Raw genomic sequence first — 16,770 nt, 5'->3', positions numbered from 1 at the left:
GGCCCAGTGGGTCACACCTGTAATCCCAGCACTTTGGGAGGCCAAGCCGGCGGATCACCTGAGGTCAGGAATTTGAGGCCAGCTTGGCCAACACGGTGAAAACCCATCTTTACTAAAAATACAAAAAAGTAGCCCGGCGTGGTGGCACACAACTGTAGTCCCAGCTACTTGGGAGGCTGAGGCAGGAGAATCACTTGAACCCGGGAGGCGGAGGTTGCAGTAGGCCGAGATCTGGCCACTGCACTCCAGCCTGGACAACAGAGCGAGACTCCGTCTTAAAAAAAAAAAAAAAAAGAAAAGAAAAGACTTCATCCAGCAAGAAAGAAATCTGTCATACCGGATTCCTAAAAGTCACTTGGAATCTCATCCTTTTTAGTAATCTCAATAGACTTGTCTTACTGAAATAATAAAAATTGCAACAAGTTTCCAGGCACAGGCAAGGAGCTGTGGACCTTTGTAAACATTGTTCAGTGTCCAGTAATCCCATTGTTAGTTATTCACATGCAGAATAAATTCTCAAATGACAGCTCTTGCTCCCTCTCTGCACCCTTTAACACACACATTTTACACAAATTAACTGATCTTATATACACAGCCTCAGGTTCTAGATGACGGGGCTTACTCTTCATCAGTCTTTTTTTTTTGAGACGGGGTTAGGCTCGTCTCCAGGCTGGAGCGCCCTGCTGTGATCTTAGCTCACTGCAACCTCCACCTCGCAGGCTCAAGTGATCTTCCCACCTCAGCCTTCCAGGTAGCTGAGACCACAGGCGCCCACCACCATGCCCAGCTAATTTTTTTGAATTTTTGGTAGAGATGGGGTTTCACCATGTTGCCCAGGCTGGTCTCAAACTCTTGAGCTCAAGTGATCTGCCTGTCTCAGCCTCCTAAAGTGTTGGGATTACAGGCGTGAGCCACCATGCCTGGCTTCATCAGTCTTTCTGTAATAAAAAATCTTTTTTTTTTTTTTGATACAGAGTCTCACTCTGTCATCCAGGCTGGAGTACAGTGGCATGATCTTGGCTCACTGCAATTTCCACCTCCCAGGTTCAAGCAATTCTCCTGTCTCAGCCTCCTGAGTAGCTGGGACTATAGGCATGAGCCACCAGGCCCAGCTAATTTTTGTATTTTTAGTAGAGATGGGGTTTCATCATGTTGGCCAGGCTGATCTTGAACTCCTGACCTCAAGTGATCCGCTGGCCTTGGCCTCCCAAAGTTCTAGGATTACAGGTGTGAGCCACCATGTCCCGCCCTTTCCATAATAAAACTTAGCAAATGCTGATGTGAATTAGAAACATCAGTACAAAGGAAAGAATACAAAAAACCCATTGGTAAGTGGTTCTGAAAATAACTCACACAATCGCTGTTCTCTTTGATGAAAATATTTTTTCAAGATGATAACCAAGCATTGCAGATACCTACCATTGTGTTGCAATTGCCTACAGCATTCAGTACAGTAACATACTGTGCAGATTTGTAGTCTAGAAGCAATAGGTTATTCAGTATGGCCTAGGGGTATAGTAGTCTACACCACCTAGGTTTATGTAAACATACTCTATGATGTTCACACAACGATATAATTGCCTAAGGACGCATTTCTCAGAACATATTTCCAATGTTAAGTGATGCATGACTGTACATTAATGTATGTGTGTTTTTCTGGGAGAAGGTTCCTATGACTTTCATTAGATTCTCAAAGGTGTTAATGATCCGAAAACTTCCTAAGAACTATGACCCCAAAAGAAAATAATCAGCACTCGAATTCTAAGGAAACTGGCACATGGAATGAATTCAATAAACATTGTTAAATGAAATCTGAGTAAATAACTTTTATCTAGAGTATCACTAAACTTTTTTAATGCTGTCATCAGAGATATATGACCAGTATGAAAGATAAATCAGAGAAAAGAGAAAAGTGACAAATCAAGATGGCGTGACTACTACATTCAGGACGATGGTTCAGGTGGTGGGAGGACTTTGTTAAGGTAATTTCTGCTTTTTAGGAACATATGATCTAATTGGAATGATAAAACATACAAAGTGGTGTAAGAATATTAACAAAAGGAAAAAAGCGGTCAATGTATTATACAATATATACAATAGAATTTCTAAAGGTGATAGCCTCTGACTGAAAAGCCTAGGTTTGAAGGAGTTTTTGACATATACAGGGTTTAATTGTGCCATCTGCAATAGGAAAAGACTGGAAGTATGAGGTATTGAATAGAAGGTATTGGAATAAATGAAAACTGCCCCTTCCTGCTCCTCTTTTTACAGGTTTCAGCTATTGCGAAGAGAGCACCAGGGCAATGCAAAGCAATCCAGCGGTTTCTGAAGGGCGCAATTCCTGGCTCTACCTCCTTATGCTACTTTTGTGTTGGGCGGGGGGCGTTGGGAGCAGTTTGCTGACTTGACCAGAGGATAAGGAAATCACTCCTCCAGTGACCTGAAATCATTACAGATTTTTATTTGTTTTTATTTTATATTTTTGGAGACGGAGTCTCATTCTGTTGCCTAGGCTGGAGTGCAGTGGAGCAATCTTGACTCACTGCAACCTCTGCCTCCTGGATTCAAGTGATCCTCCTGCTTCAGCCTCCCAAGTAGCTGGGACTACAGGCATGTGCCACCATGCCCAGTTATTTTTTTGTATTTTTAGTAGAGATGGGATTTTGCCATGTTGGCCAGGGTGGTCTTGAACTCCTGACCTCAGATGATCCGCTCGCCTTGGCCTCCCAAAGTGCTGGGATTACAGGCATGAGCCACCCCGCACCTGATCCCATTACAGATTTTGAAACAGGTATTAGCCCAAGAAAGATCTTCACCCAGAGGCAAATGCCTTGAAAAATTCCAGTTTATATTTGGGAAATGTACCCAGTGGGAATATTTGAAAGCATAAAAGTACACCTCCAAGCCAGTGGTGCTGCCACTTCCTTCTGTGAAGCTTCTGAGAAGTTCCAGCAGAAGGCCAAATCCAACTGGTATCTAAACTCTTTCCCCATTTTGCTATTATGAGTTTTCTTAAAGTGAGGCATATCTGCAACAACATATTTTGCTTACTGGTATCTTATTTTTTTACTATAGAAAAGTATCTAGGAAATATGTGATGAGGCCATTACTGGGGGGAAAAAGCTCAGGAATTTAGTCCAACTATGGTGATATTTGTTGTTTTTTCATTCTTCACCTCAAATATAGAGTACAAAAATACTACCAGGTGTAGTGGCTTATGCCTGAAATCCCAGCATTTTGGGTGGCTGAGGTGGGAGGACTGCTTGAGCCCAGGAGTTCCAGACCAAACTGGGAAACATAGTGAGACACTATCTCTACAAAAAAATAAAATTAAAATAATTAGCCGGGCATAATGGCTAATGCCTATAGTACTAGCTACTCAGGAGGCTGAGATGGATCGCTTGAGCCCAGGAGTTTGTGGCTGCAGTAGCTATGATCATGCCACTGCACTCTAGCCCGTGTGACAGAGTCAGACCCTGTCTCTAAACAAATAAGCAAAACAAAAATACTATCACTTATAAAAGTTATCATTTCTTATATTTTCTCCTTCCCTAAACCCACTGCAACCACTTTCAGATAATTAACTTAGGAGCTGACTACTACAAACCATAAAATGAGTTCAACGTCCAGCTCTGGATGAACCTGGACAAGTTATTTATCCTTTGCAAGCCTAAATTTCCTTATTTGTGAAAAGGAGTAAATAACAAGGTTTTTGTGAGGAATAAATGAGATATTCCAAGTAAAAATATTGCGTGGCATACTGTAACTGCTCAATAAGTATTTGCTATTATTCTCATTACTGCCTTCACTAGTCTCCCTATCTATAGTCCTTTGTAAAATTCACCATGTGGCCGGGCATGGTGGCTCATGCCTGTAATACCAGCGCCTTGGGAGGCCTAGGCCGGTGGATCAACTTGAGCCCAGGAGTTAAGAGACCAGCCTGGTCAATGTGTTGAAATCTCGTCTCTACCAAAAATACGAAAGATTAGCTGGGTGTGGTGGTGCACACCTGTAATCCCAGCTACTGGGAAGGCTGAGGCACAGGAATCGCTTGAACCTGGGAGGCAGAGGTTGCAGTGAGCTGAGACCACACCACTGCACTCCAGCCTGGGCGACAGAGCAAGACTCTCTGTCTCAAACAAACAAAAAAAAAAACAAAAAAGTTCACCTTGTACTTTGCTAACACATTTGGCTATTTTCTTTTTCTTTTTTTTTTCTTTTGAGACAGGGTCTTGCTCTGTCATGCAGGCTGGAATGCAGTGGCATGATCACAGGTCACTGCAGCCTCGACCTACCAGCCTTAAGTGAGCCTTTTGCCTTAGCCTCCTGTGTAGCTGGGACCACAGGCATGCGCCACCACACTCAGCTAATTTTTCTTTTCTTTTTCTTTTTTTTTTTTTTTTTTTTTTTTTGGTATTTTTTGTAGAGAAGGGGTTTTGACATGTTGCCAAGGCTAGTCTCGAACCCATGGGCTCAAGCAATCCAACCACCTCTACCTCCCAAAGTACTGGCATTACAGACAGGCGTGAGCTGTGGCACCTGGTCATATTTGGTATTCTTTTATTTTTTTCCCCTTTTTCAACTCATTGCTTGCTAACACATTTGATATAGTTACATCACCTTTGAGTTTGTCAGTTTCTTTTCAAAACTCTTCAGTGGATTCCATGCATACAGGATAGTCTTACCTTCTTGCCTGGAATGTGTAGCCATTCCCTATCTGGCCTTAACAAACCTGATACCAGCTTGGTCTTTCATGATACTCGTTAATAATAGACTAAACTTCTTCCCCTTCCCCAACACACCCTGCTCTTTCAGCCTCTTTGCCTTTGTTCCTGGTGTTGTGTGTGTGGAATGCCTTCTCTATGTACATCCATATGGGGTGATGAAGATGCCACCTTCCCCCACAAGGCTGTGATCCCTCTAGCAGAGCAAAATCACTCTGGACTCCTGAAATACTTGTCATTTTCTCCTATCTTGAAAAAGGGTTACTTAGGTTCACATTATCTCTCAACCTAAAATATAAGTCCTTTAAAAACCAAGGTTCACGTTTGTTACATTTTTACATACTCATGGCCCAGGCTCACACTCATAATTAGTACAAATACCCATAATGAAAGTAGAATGTGGTAACAGAAGACAGTGAAATAAAGTGCTGAGGGAGCCCAGTGGAGGAAGAGTTTATTTCAGTTGCCTTCACATTTGAAGTAAACCTTTAAGGATATTAGAACTGTGTTGGGCAGAAATGATGGAAATTGGGAATCTAGGCCAAGGGAGCGACATGAATAAAGGTGCAGAGGGAAATGCACAACTGAAGAACAATTCGCATGGCTAAAATTTCGGTGGCAGGTTGTCAGGACTGAAAAGGCAGATTATGGAGGGCCCTGAAGGAGCTCCTAAATGCATTTGGACTCAATTTTGAGGCCATGGGAAGCTACTGAGGCTTTTGAGCAGGGAAATGACATAGTAAGATGCATGTTTTAGAAAAATGACTATCAGCTGGGCATACAATGGAACTAGGGATGAGACCATTAGTTTGCATGTGTGTGTCCTTCCAAAATTCATATGTTAGAACTTAAACCCCAAGGTGATGGTATTAGGAACTAGGGCTTTTGGGGAAGCGATTAAGTCATAAAGGCTCCACCTTCGTGAGTAGGACTAATGCCCCTATAAGAGAGGCATCAGAGAGCTGCTTGGCCCTTCCAGCTCTTCATTCACGTGAGGACACAGCATTTATCTCCTTTCACCCATCTGCCTTCTGCCACGTGAGGATGCTGCAGCAAGGTGCCATCCTGGAAGCAGAGACCAAGCCCTCACCAGACACCAAATATACCAGTGCCTTGATCTTCAACTTCCCAGCCTCCAGAGCTGTGAGAAATAAATTTCTGTTGTTTATAAATTACCCAGCCTGTGGTATTTTGTTACAGTATCAGGAATGGACTAAGGCAAAGACCAATAGTTAGAGACTTTCGCTATAGTTAGGAAGACAGTGATGGTATCTTGAACTACAGTGGTGGCAGTGAGAATGTAAAGAGGCAAGATGTGAAAGGAAACAGAGTGGAAAGAGAACTTCAATGGGGGTGATGGAGAAGAAGCAGGTGTTCTCAACCTGGAGTCTATGGAGAGAACTTGGGGGGGGGTCCATAAACTTGGACAGAAAAATAGAACATCTTTATTTTCATTAACCACTAAGTTAAATGTAGCATGCCTTCAATTACGAATACAGGCAACACACCAACGGCACCGGACTTCATCAGATTGGCAAAGGGATCCATGGCATAAAAAAGAACTTCTTCACTCTAATGGCCTAAAAGTCTGGTAATGTCTTTACCAGAAACAAACACTACAATTAAATAGGAAAATTTTAAAACATTAAAAACAAAAACAAAACCCAACAATGTGTGGGGACTGAGGGAAGGAAGAGTAGTAAAAATGGAAAAAGTTCTCAGTTTGACTTTGGATGTGTCGAGTTTCAGGTGTCAGCCCACCCTCATAAGAGGACATCTGATTTCTTATGCCCAGTCGCCTTCAGCTGCAGGGAACCTGAATCATCTCTATACAGTAGGAATCTGCATTTCTCATTCTGTTTCTCCTCCCATCTCTCGGCATTGAAAAGAGTCCAGGGGTGACCAACTCTCCTGGTTTGCCTGGGACAGAGGGGTTTTCCAGGACACATTCAATGCTAAAACCAGGAAAATCCAAGCAAACTATGATGAGCTCATCATCCTAAGAGCCCCTCAAATCTGGCACTGTATGCTAATAAGGCTATAATAATACTATCTACATTACAAAACTATGCTATTTAAGGTTTCTTTTAGATCTGAGTTTGTCCATCTGTTCTTCCCATGAGGTGGAAAATCCTGAAGGAAAATCTTCCTCTCATAAGGTCAGACTCAACAAATCCATTAGTAACTGCATATCATTATGTCAACAGTTCTACAATTTATACAGTTCTGGCACATCCACATATCATGCAATCCTCACAAGAACTCCATGAGGTAGACTTGATTCTCTTCATATCACAGAAACCGAGGCTCTGCAAGATTTATTACTCTGCTTTACCTCACCCAGCAAGCAAAGTGGCCGGCTCCTAGCACTGCAGCTGTCAAAGAACACTGAGACACTGTGTGCTCTACAGAGACAAGAGTGGCTGTTGCTACACGGAGATTATGCAAAGCTGCAAGTTTCTTTCTATTGCCATGTCCAGTAACTCAGTGCTTTGACATTACACTGATTTACAATAATATGAAGTGTTAATTTTAAGCACAAGGTACCCTAAGGTAAGGTGTCGGCTGACCTAAGGTAAAAGGCATAAAAGCCAATAAATAAATGTCCAAAACCAGTAAGATTAAGCAAGAACAGCAATAATCTGCAAATCAAAATGTATGGCAAATGGTACAAAAACTATGCTCCCAGATGCAGCATCTAATCAGAAAATCTACACACGGTAGTGAGTGTACCTGTATTAGTCAATACAGAAAATCAACATGCCCGTGTGTGCCTGCATTGATGATCCAGGAATCTTGACCGGGGATGGAATGGTGAAAACCAGGATAGATAAACCACGGTAGCAATGTACTACTAATGCTCCATACACTTAAGGGGCCTGGCCCTGCCAGGTTTATTGGCCCTGCAATTCACCAGCTACCTCTTCCTGTCGCCATGGCAACACCCACACCCAAGCAGCTCCAGATTTCACCTTTGGATATCCACAATCCACCGAATTTGCACCCACGCAGTTCAAATAAACCAACAAAAGATATCCCCACCCCCTAAACTGAGACAACCACGACCTTTTCCATTTCCCCGATTTCTCATTCAGGGAACATGTCTTTAATTTTTCACCCATATCCACTGAAGGGAGGGTGAGTCCTAAACAACGACCACTTTTGACACAGTAAGAGATTTTTTCCTTTCCTCCCCCTCCCCCCCTCTTTTTTTGCGGGGTTGGACATCAGAGACGAATGAAAACCGGATGCACACACAAACAACATTTGCCTAAAAAAGGCAAGTTAGTTGATATGATCAAAATAATTTTCAGCCAACGTCTCGTGGCACGTCTGTCAGGCAAGCTGAGTTTTGCCTCTGCAGGCGACCGCTGGAGCTGAGAAATAGTTTCCAGCGCGGCTGTTTGATTTACAGCTCTCAAAAACAAAAACGCATTCCGTGCAGGCGAGACCGCGCACAGCGTGAGCAACAACCATGACGTATTCGGGAGAGTTTTCCAGAACGGCTCTCCGGCTCGAGCAAGATGCCCAGGCAGCAAATCTCATTTCTGCTGGGAGAAACGGAATCAAATCGCACCCCACTGCGCGAGCCCACAGAACGCAAACCAAGCGATTTAATTAAAACGGTAGTTAAACCCTTCCTCAGACCCTGAGCTCTGCCCCGAGCCCCGGGGCCTCGCTTTCTACCCGCACCACATCCCTAGGACCTGGGAAAAACAAAACCGCCCGCTGTAGAGGAAAAGGAAACCCCAAACAAAACTTGGGCGCTGAGCCTATTTCTACTGGCCAAAGAGCGCCGCCAAGACCCCTTCCGTCCGGGGCTGTCCGCGCTGCCACTAGTAAAGATGGCGGCCGTAGGCGGAGCCGCTCCTCCCGAAGGTCGCGGGCTACCCTGCCGGCCACGACCATTCACGCGGAGCCCTCCACGCCCGTCGCGGCTTGACGCATTGCAGGTGCAGCGCGACCAATCAGGCGGCGCGGCTCTTTTCGGCCAACCACTGCAGGGTCGCGCCGGCCTATCAGAAGGTCCTTGTCAAACTGAACGAGGAAAGAAGCCTCAGCAGCGCCAACTAAGCAACCGGCTACAGAGCGCCTACCGGAGCGTGTGTGACGACACCGCCGTGTGCTCCTCCGCTGGGAGATATAGTTCCCTCGCCCTAGCCTCGCCCCGCCCGCGAGTGCTCCAAAGGGTTGGGCGTGGGGCTAGCTCTTCCTCTCCGCTTGACGGGCGGTGGTTCCCCCGAGACAGAAACTTGACTGAAAAATAATACCATATTCCCGTGCTGCGGCCCGTGGCCCTCCATAGGGCTACCTGAACTAGCCTCGCCTGCCCCCTTGCTCTTTGCCGTTCGTCCTTCGCGTTTTGTGAAAACAGTTGGTGCCGCAGAAATGAGATAAACGCCCCTGAGCTCGAAACCCGCACTCGAACTGCCACCGAGCCGACCCTTCCTGTTTTGGAGCCCAGGGCCCGGCCACCCGAGAAGCACCCTCGTGGGCACTTTGTTTCTAGAAGGGCCCGTTTCCATTTCCTTCCTAAGGTTTCCTTATCTCCTGCGGCAGGAGGGGCCCGCTAGGCTCGGGTTTTCAGCTGCGTTGGAGCTGCAGAGGCTGCGGAGTGAACGCGGCCAGGAGCCCGCCTGGGAGCCCGCAGCGCCTGGGATCCGGGCAGAGGCCCGAGAGCCGCTGCTTGGCCCTCACTGGCCGGGCAGACCGAGGGGAAGCTCCTGGCCTCCTTTCCCTTAAGCCCCTTATTACTTCTTTGGGGAAGGCCCTCCTAGATGGAGGCGAAGGTCCGAGGAGATAACCTCTCCCATGGGCCACATCTGCTGCCATGGTCTGTGTCGTGCCAGAAGGTACCTCTTAGCCCTCAGTGCCGTGAAAAATCTGACACCCAAGAAGGTCGATTGACACGCCTAACGTCACATAGCAATTTAGTAGCACAGCACAGAATAGAAGCTACCCAGGCTGGCTGTCTCCCAAGCCTGTGTTTCTCTACCACAGTAATACTGCATCTTCCAGAGCTGAAGCTGTAGTTGTGAGATGGCTCAAGCATTTGGGGGAACTGGAAGGCAGACCTGGTAATGAAGAGAATCGTTTTCTTTGAGCAGAATTTTCAATCAGTGGCCTACAAAAAAAGTAGAGAAGAAACATTACTTGGTTATTGTCACTGTTCCAAGAAGCTAGCTAAGAAAATTAGATCGTGTGGATTTCTTAAAACTGCTGTTTCGTGTAACCTCCAAACATCTATCTGTGACTTTGGCACAAGGTGGCTTGGATGTCTGATCTTTGTGATTGCACTATATTCACATCCTGTTTCTAAGATTGTGTTACTAATGGTTTTTCCTGAGGTTTTACAACCAGTGGTGGTGTCTGCGCTGCAGTCAAGTGAAGGTTCTTTGATCTAAGGCTATACTTGTCAGTTGCTGTTTATTGCTTCTTAAACTTTTACTCAAAGTCTTCTTCAAAAAGGAGAAAAGCTGTGGTTTTCTTTCTGTAGGCGGTTAGTAGTCATTCCCAAAGATGTTTGCCAAGTGAGCAAATATATTGGAACTTCCAAATGAGCATTTCACTGTAAAAATACCTGCCCCAAAAACAATACGACATGTTTCTTTTGCAATTTATATGGTATAGGAAGCATGTTCTGTGACTTCTTTGTAGCAAGCCAGATCCTGATGTGAAAAAAGAGATCTAACTGTGCCAATAACAAATTGAGAATTCTTGAGTAAGTTCCTTTCCTGTGTTCTTGGGACCTCAGTTTTCTTTTTGTTTGTCTGAGACGGAGACTCCCTCTGTTGCCAGGCTGGAGTGCAGTGGCGCCATCTCGGCTCACTCCACCTCCACCTCCACCTCCCAGGTTCAAGCGATTCTCCTGCCTCAGCCTCCCAAGTAGCTGGGATTACAGGCATGTTTCACCATGTTGGTCAGGCTGGTCTTGAACTCCCGACCTCAGGTGATCCGCCCGTCTCAGCCTCCCAAAGTGCTGGAATTACAGGCGTGAGCCGCCGCGCCTGACTGGGACCTCAGTTTTCTAGTATGTAGAATTTGAGGATTGGATTAGGGAATTTCCAGATTCCCTTCCAGCTCTAGTATATGATTCCACTGTGGAGAAATTGGACCATAACTTCATTGTGTCATTATACTTAGGTTTATCTGTTTCTGTGTATAATGCTTGACATTGTACAAGTTGCTTATATGTTTATTTTTATATTCAGTCTTCCCAATATTTATAATACTTCCAGAGGAAGGGTCCCAGTTTTACAAAGAAGTTAGGCTTACCAGGAAGCCTGAACTACATTTATCTAAATGTGAATTGGTGTGCCACAAAATACTCCTTGAGGCTTATTACTTCAATCCTAGCACATGTAAAACTTGCTTTTTAGTGGTCAGCAAATGAGCTCACTAAATTGTGAACTCCTTAAGGACAAGGCCTATTCGATTCATCATTATATTGTCTGTGCCTAGTGAATTTCCCTTACATTTCTAGATAAAGATTTACTGAAGGAATGAATGAACAGTAATTAGGACAATAGTAGAAGAATCTGCATTTGAAAGGGTCTTTGAGTCTCAAGAAAATCAATCAAAGGCCGGATGCAGTGGCTTACACCACTTATCCCAGCACTTTGGGAGGCTAAGGTGGGCAGAGCACTTGAGCCCAGGGGTTTGAGACCAGCTTGAGCAACATAGGAAGACCCTGTCTCTACAAAAAATAACAAAAATTAGCCGGGCGTGGTGGTGCGCACCTATGGTCCCAGCTAATTGGGAGCCTAAGGTGGCAGGATCACCAAAGGCCAGGAGTTTGAGGCTGCAGTGAGCTATGATCGCACCACTGCACTCCAGCCTGGGTGACAGAGTAGGACCCTGTCTCAAAAAAGAAATCAACCAATATTTATGGAGCATCTACAATGTAGAAGTTTCAGTTTCTTTTTTCAACACAATTTTTTTTCCCTCTGGTTGAGTTGTCTCCATTTCTTATTTTTAAATTAAGGAAATATCATTGTGGAACACTAATGATCTTAAATATCAGGGCTTATCTCCAAGCTCTCCTTTGTATGTATTCTGTTACATTCTTTGAAGAATACAAAGATTTAGAAGAAAATGATTTTTAAAAAACCTATCTGACTCACTCAAACAAAATTGCTCACTTTCCTGGTCTATTGTTGCTTTTCTGGTCTTTGGAAAGAGATGATGTCTTCTACCCGGCCTTGGATTTTTTTCTTTTTTGTCCTTCCTTTTTTTTTTGGTGGGGGCAATTTTTGGAAATAAATGTCACAGTCGATTAGTCAATTTGAGTAGGCATGGTCTGGTCTGTCCTAAGTATTTTATATGAGTACCATTTGACAAAGTCAGAATTCTATAATGATTTTTAACATTTTTTTTTTTGAGATAGTCTCATTCTGTCACTCAGGCTGGAGTGCAGTGGCATGATCTTGGCTCACTGCAATCTCTGCCTTCCGGGTTCAAGTGATTCTCGTGCCTCAGCCTCCGGAGTAGCTGGGACTACAGGCATGTGCCACCATACCTGGCTAATTTTTGTATTTTTTGTAGAGATGGAGTTTCACTATGTTGGCCAGGCTGGTCTTGAACTCCTATCCTCAAGCGATCCACCCGTCTTGGCCTCCCAAAGGGTTGTGATTACAGGCGTGAGCTGCCATGCCAGGCCGATTTTTAACATTTCTAAAAAGATGTAACCCTTGAGACAAGTCCACTGTGACCTCAGATGTATATACATCCACATCTCTAAGAGTCTCCTGGTTACTAGGGAATTCCGCACAAGTTCCTCACAAAATTCACAAGCAAGAATATTTAGAATCATGAAATTCTAAATCTGGGAAGAACCAGAGAAAGTCCATCTGGTCTAACTTTTACATTTTCCAGATAAGAAAACTAAGTCCCGAGAAGGGACTAGTTAGGGAAAGAGCAGGCTTTTAGACTGCTCTTTCCTTTGACCTTTGAAAACATTTTAATCAAAGAACAATCATAGTAAGGTGAGTAGAGGAGTGTTATCATTCACAGGGCTTCCAAGTGGCTGTGGAAAATCTTGGGAGACTTTGCTTTGGACTTTGTTATCCATTTAGGGACTGGCTGTTCTGAATTGTTCTCTGTGCTAGGCCTTATCTAAACCGCTTGCCTTAAATCTTTGACCTTCATTTACATTGCTGACACTTTCCCCTTGTGAAACTTTGTCATAATTTCTTCTGTCTTCTTTAGGCTAGCAGCATTTCCCTTTCTTATTCCCAGAAGAGCTCAGAGAAGCTTATTTTTTGAGATGAGTGATGCATAAAAAGGAATGTGGCTACACAATTCTAATTATTTCATAAAGTTCTGAGGTATTTTTAGGGTGTTGCAAAGTGCTAATAAAAAAAAATCATGTTCATGGACATACAGAGTGGAATAATAAGACACTGGAGACTCCACAAAGTGGGAGGGCAGTGAGGGATGAGAAATTACCTGTTGGATACATTGTACACTACTCAGGTGACAGTCACACGAAAAGCCCAGACTCCACCACCGTGCAATATATACATGTAACAAAAATGTACCCTTTAAATCTATAAAAAATAAATCCTTCTAGCTTTAGTTTGCTAAGGGTTTTTTTTTTTATGAAGAACATTTATAATAAACTCTTTGTTCTGCATAAAAAAAGAATAATGTTTGTCTTTATTTCCCATTATGCGACTTTTAGGCTGCTTTCTAAAATTTTGATTTCTTTTCTTCAGGTGGTTAAAACAGTATGATTGGACTTGTTTAGAGCATGGTGCTCTTTCACAGAAACAGAAACTTGTTCCAAGGCTTTAGCAGTATCCTAACCCCCTAACCTAGCTGGCTGTCTAGCAAATATTCACAGCAAAACAAGTTTTGAAAGTCAGAATGGCTCGGTGGGAGCGTATGGTGTCACCATACGGAACACAGTTTGAAATGTGTGCTCAAACCACGAAGTATTCCCCTATGCAAAGGTTCCCACAGGTCTCAACTGAATCTGTATAAAAAATTAAAAAATAAAAATAAAGTTCCCACAGGTACAAGGCACAGAATACCTTTTCTCAGTTCTCTCCCCTTCTTTAGGATTTGAAAATCAGAAATGCCTCTAGTAGAATCTCTGTGTCAGTGGACCATTTAAAATATGGTTCATATGTTTTGCTGCTATTCAGTTTTAAGGTCATTTCCTAAGTTTCAAACTTTGTGCGAAACAGGTGCAACTGTGAACTTTTGTGTGGCAGGGAAGAGCTAGAGCAGTGAAACATGAAACTATAAATCAGTTCTCTGAGTCACAAATCTCTTGGGCTGCTCTGGAAGACAGTGATGACTCAGCAGCATTGCATAGGACTGGTGGAGGGTGAGGCGGCTGAGGGCTCGCTGCCCTGGGCACCAACCTGTTGGGGGTGCCGCCAAATGATGGGAGACCGAGTTGGATCTTCCCACTGCTGAGCCCTTCCACAGACTAAGTCAGACCCTCTAACCTAGGTTCTGAATGGATTTCTAACCTACCCATTGCCATTTAGCACAATGATATTTTAAGTATTATAAGCAACCACATCGTATATTTCCCTAGGGTTTGTTTATTACACTAATGTTACAGATGAGGTAGCTGAGTCTGCCTGGCTAAGCGGCCAACGAAGCAGCCATTTAGCCTAGCAAATGAGATGCAGCAATATGGTCCTCTTCTTGGGAAAAAGCTATTTGCTTTGTCAAAACAATGAAAATAACAAAGCCTTAAGTAACCCTTCATTGAAATAAGACAAATTTTCTGTCTATGCTTTTGGTTTATGAGAATGAGAATGAGAAGGAAGGTGACACACTGATATTCAGTTGTACAACTTGAAAACACTCCTGAAGGTACATCTTTTCAGTGGCCAAATGATTCAATCATCCCGTTTTGACACCTGGAGTTGGTTTATTAGCCAATGACTCAGAGCCTCGACTTAGAATGAATAAAACTCAATAAGCATCTTCACTAGATTTAGATGGAGGTGGTTTTTCTGTTCAAAGACAATTTCCCTTTGACCATATTTTCTCCATTATAGGAAGCAGAGAATGGATCCAGTTGTGTGAAAGTCTGAAGAAAATTGCCAAGGGATGAGTCAGCCAGAGTATACACTTGCTCGTGACTGTAGAAGGATACAGGTTGGGATCAAAGCAGGGATAGTTCAGGATGTTCCTGAGGAGGTGTGGCCTCCCACCTTGCTTTCAGAATTAAAGCAAAGGACTTTCTTTTCCTTTTGTATTTTGAGAAACTCACTTTCAATATCCTCTTCAGTCCTGAGAGTGAATCGAGCTCAACACTAATCAATTAAATAGTCGACTGGTGTTTAACGAGTCAAATGCTATGCTGAGTTCAAAAAGTATATCTTGGCTTCTACTACTACCTGGTTGATGTTAGATATATGAAACAATAATATCAGGTAGAAAAGGACAAGAGGGGTAGGAATTCAGTGGAGAGGAAGTTCATTTGGAGTTGTGATAATCAGGAAAGTTTGAAACATGTTGCATTTAAACTGGGCATGAAGGACCCGTAGGATTTAGATAGATGGTGAGGATACAGACAAGCATTTGGACACTAGGAATGGCATGGAAAAGGCAATAATTTGAGAGGGGACAATGTATATTCAGAGGACAGAGACTATACTGATCTGTCTGAAGTAAAGAATGTGTAGAATAACAAAGGATGGTAATGCTGAAAAAGTAGATTGGCAAACTGTTGAAAGGCATTGGGAGCCATTGAGGGTTTTTGAGCATGGGAGTGACGTGATGAAACTGCTGGCAGCTGTGCATTGGATGGATCAGAAGGGGACAAGCTCATTGGGATAAACAAAGATCATGGATGTGCTATTAGAAATTTTGGGATCCTCAACATTCCTGATCCAGGCAAACACAGATATTTCCTTTTTTAAAATTTCTAGAATGGAGCTATCTGATGTAACTTATTGCAATGATGGAAATGTTCCATGCTGCCCAATATGGTAACCACTAGCCATATGGGCCTATTGAACACTTGAAATATGTCTATAAAGACTGAGGAACTCAATTTTAAATTTTAATTAAGTTTGATTTAAATAGCCACATGTGATTAGTGACTACTGGAGTGGGCAGCACAGCTCTAGAAGGCAAGACAGAGGCTATTTATTGATTGAAAACCAAACCACACAGTTGCCAAATTAGATCTTAAGTCTGTTGGAATTGGTGGGGCCAATTCTTTAATATAGCCCACAATCAGCATCAATTTACCTGATTTATCATTATGGTCTGGTTTTCCGTGTGTCAAGACCTCAGTGAAAGTACCCATTTGTGCCAATCACTGGCTCTGCTCTACAGGCAAACTGAGTCACCCCAAAACCTGCCATTTCAGCTTATCGCTGTGGCCACATATCCCTCAACTGAATAGCTGTTAAATCTTTTGTAAGCTGCTAAATGTCTATTGTTGCGTGGATAAGCCTTAGACCTGTTCTATGGTTTGGCCTGCATTCTAGCACATATGTTGAAATATGAAGTTGCTGGTTATCGTTTGGATGCTAATTGAAGTTACTATTGCCCTTGCTTTCGGATTAATGAGGACAATGGTAGTTTAAGAATTTCCAGGCCTGTCCGGACACAGTGGCTCATGCCTGTAATCCCAGCAATTTGGGGGGCCGAGGTGGGTGGATTGCTTGAGCCCAGGAGTTAGAGACCAGCCTGAATGACATAGTTGAGACCCCATCTCTAAAAATAGTAATAATAATAATAATAATAATTAATTAATTAAATTTAAAAAAAAGAACCTCCAGGCCAGGCGTGGTGGCTCACTCCTGTAATCCCAGCACTTTGGGAGTCCAAGGCAAGAGGATCATTTGAGCCCAGGAGTTTGAGATTACAGTCAGCTATGATCATGCCATTGTACTCCAGCCTGGGGGACAGAGTGAGACTCTGTCTCAGAAAACAAAAAAAGAAAGAAAAGGCCGGGCGCGGTGGCTCACGCTTGTAATCCCAGCACTTTGGGAGGCCGAGGCGGGCGGATCACGAGGTCAGGAGATCGAGACCACGGTGAAACCCTGTCTCTACTAAAAATACAAAA

Source organism: Nomascus leucogenys, chromosome 22a (assembly GCF_006542625.1).
Source record: "Nomascus leucogenys isolate Asia chromosome 22a, Asia_NLE_v1, whole genome shotgun sequence".
Classification (NCBI taxonomy): Eukaryota; Metazoa; Chordata; class Mammalia; order Primates; family Hylobatidae; genus Nomascus; species Nomascus leucogenys.
Note: the sequence above shows the minus strand (reverse complement) of the source record.